This window comes from Mus pahari, chromosome 1 (assembly GCF_900095145.1).
Source record: "Mus pahari chromosome 1, PAHARI_EIJ_v1.1, whole genome shotgun sequence".
NCBI classification, from domain to species: domain Eukaryota; kingdom Metazoa; phylum Chordata; class Mammalia; order Rodentia; family Muridae; genus Mus; species Mus pahari.
The window spans coordinates 19,405,328-19,408,499 of NC_034590.1; the positions used below are offsets into that span (position 1 = coordinate 19,405,328).

Below are 3,172 nucleotides of genomic sequence, written 5' to 3' on the forward strand. Positions count from 1 at the left end.
TTCTTCTATATGCTTTGGTATTAGACAGTCCTCCTCCCCTCTGAGTGAGAAATTACACAGTTGCAAGTTATTTGTTCTCATATGTGTATATTATACACCTACTATGTGTCATCTAATAAGTGCTGTGGATACAAAACTCAGGCTGTGTCCTCAGGCCCCCAGCACAGCCTCCTGAGCTAATAGGAAGACAATCAGTATTTGTCAGGCAGGCCAGCAGGTCTGTAGTGATTGGAGTCCTTGCCACTGCGGCCATGTCTGTTGGCTTCCTGACCAGCCATGGTATCCTCGTGTCCACGGCTGAAGAGTCTCTGAAAGCCCTTTTATGCATCACTAGGAGAAGCAGACACACAGGAGATTGGTCAGTCACCAAGCTGTGTGGACACAGTCTACCCTCCCAGTTCCCTCATTTGCATGGGATGGCTTCAAGAGGAACCAGAAAGTGCCAGGAAGGAGGGGCTGGAGCCTTGATCTTGCCAGGCACAGTCCTGCTTAGGTCAGGCTGGTCACCCTATTGTGAATCACCAGATAGGCAAAACTGAGAATTACTCTCTGTCTGCAATTGGAGGCAGGCCTGCCCAGCATGAGCTGTGTGCTGGCTCTGCCCACAACACAGGATCTACATTGAGCATGGACAGAGGAAGTAACTGCATTAACAAGAAGGGGTGGGGCACAAGCTGGCAAGACTTTCTCTGGGGCTCATCTGGTCTCCTAGGAGGGTCAACCCTGCAAACCAGGCCCAGTGTCCCAGCTATCTGTGATATCTGATGACTTCAGCAGCCCAGACTCCCCTAGGGCCCCTTTGGGCAACATCATAGTTCCCCCGAGCATGGAAGTATTTGTCTGAATCTTTCCAGTTAGCTTCCTTCATGTCAGAGTAGGCTCGCCACATGTCCCAAGACCCTGCATGGGAAAGACCACAGGGACATGAACCTAAAAACTCTGCCCATGTCTTAGAAATGTTGAAAAAGATGAAAAGCACTCACGGCTTGACCCTGCAGTCACAGCGGCCTGAGACCATGATAGAGAAGAACATTGTCTGACTCTTCATGGTCTCTCCAGTTTGAAGCTGAACTCATTAGGGGCTGCTCCTGTGTTGTGTTAGTATGACCATCACTGTGCACCCATGAGCTGCCTGTTCTTTCTCAAATGGAAATGTGGGATGGAGAGACAGCAGATGTCATCACAGAACACAACTCCACAGTGTTAGCCTTATTGGAATGCTGGACCCCTTGTTACTAGGGCTTATCTAACCACTATTTCCAGCATCCCTGATGCCATCTAACATATCTCCAGTCACAGAAAATATCCACGGAGCCACTGTCACATTACCCTTGATCCAGAATGAGTGTTTAAGGATGAATTTGCATTTCTTAGGGACTCCCAGGTGTGAGGAAAGACAGGAAAGGGAGATAAATGCTGTAGATGGACAGACTTTTGTCCTCATTCCTAGGCAATCCATCACGACAGAAGGCTGCGCATCAATGTGAGTGACACCTCTGGTCCTTTTGAACCGATTGTGCAATGTGGTGGTTGCTTGAGGAGGCAGTAGAGTCACCGTCCTCAGTGGTGGCACCCGATTCCATCCCTTAGGGAGCTACTGAAAGCACCCAGGCCAAGCCACACCCAAGACCAATTCCTAAGACTCTTGGAGTAAGAGGACACAGGTTTTAGCAGTATTGAAGCCTACCGGGGGGGGGGGGGATGTCACATACACCTAACAAACTCACAAATGAGACAGTGAGAGTGCACATCAACCAGGCAAGACTGGTCTCAGGCACAGACAGGTTCAAGCCACAGCTCTGCCACCTGCTGCATTCAAACCTTTACAATCAGAACTCCCAGATGTGTATCTGTATGGCCCTACACACACAAAGACACAAAAGGAAATCGTGTCCCAAGTCGGTACCCATTCTTTGAAAAGGTTGACTTAACCGTGCAAGCCACACTTCAGGCATCAGCCTTGCCTGGGTAAGCCTCACCACTGAATGAAAACCAACTGCTGACTCCCAGGACCAGGGAGCACGAAATGAGGCTGGTGAGGAACATCATCCTGCTGAAATGAAAAGAGAGGCTGCAGGAGACATGTACAGATTCGCACCGCTCTCTTGAGTATCTATCTGTTATCCAGGGAGAAGATGGTTGTCCAGTCCCAGTGCTGCTCACTAGGATACCAGTAGGATACCCAGACGTCCTTGCAGCAGGACCTTCCTCAAAAACACAAGGACCAGTTCTGATCCCCTCAGCCCTGAACCAAGTCTGCTGAGAAGATGCCAAGGCAGCTCTGATAGAGGAAGACAAACAGAAACCAAATCTCTGCCCACTACAGAAACTTGCCCGTCACCAAGAGGCATTTCCCACCTGTGCCCTCAGCCCAGCACAAACTTCAAACCATATAAACATAGGAGCCAAGTATTCTAAATCACAATCTGAGAAAGGAGAAAGAGAAAACATGTGTGTAAGTCTCCAGCAGGGCTCTGACTACTTTTCAAAGCAGTTTGAGGGAATAGGAGGCCCAGAGTGAAGAAAAGAGAAAGGCTGAGAAAAGCTGGCTAGCAGGATACACTTGGCTCTGATATATTTTTGAGGCCTCTCTAACAGAAAGTGTTGATGAACAAAATTTTGTTTTGAGAGATGACATTCAGTATGCATATATGGACATGGAGCCTGGAACGTGGCTCAGTGGTATAGTCTTGTTTTGTATGTTTCAAGTCGTCAGTGGTTTCGAACCACACAAACAAACAAAACAAAAAGACATACTTTAAGACTCTCAGGGAAGTTCAACCTTCAGAGATGCTGAAACACAGCACAGAGAGTTCGAGTTTCACCACAGGGACTGGAATTCATGGGTCAGAGAATCACAGTCAACTGATTAGTTCTGTCATGAGCACAACCTGTGCTGCAGACAGACTTTTCTGGGGTCCCTGATCTGCGGGGAATGGGTCTCTGGTTGCAGGTGAGCGAGGATTCGGTGAATGTGGGGTGACAAACAGACACGGACACAAGAGAGTGTGGTATCTGAATGCAAATTCTCAAACTGAGCATCAGACCATTTATACAGGAGAAAATAGGGAAGTAAGTACACAAAACAGAGGAATGCAAACCTGGAAGGGCTGGCAGGAACCAACTGGGATAAATTCAATGTTAACAACTGGGATCTCCACCTAAAGTCAGT

The 3,172-nt window shown here is 48.2% G+C and overlaps 1 pseudogene; it reads right to left on the minus strand.

The window, feature by feature from the left end:
- Positions 1-191: 191 nt before the first annotated feature.
- LOC110320251 lies at positions 192-2,049 on the minus strand (annotated as a pseudogene).
- Positions 2,050-3,172: the final 1,123 nt, after the last annotated feature.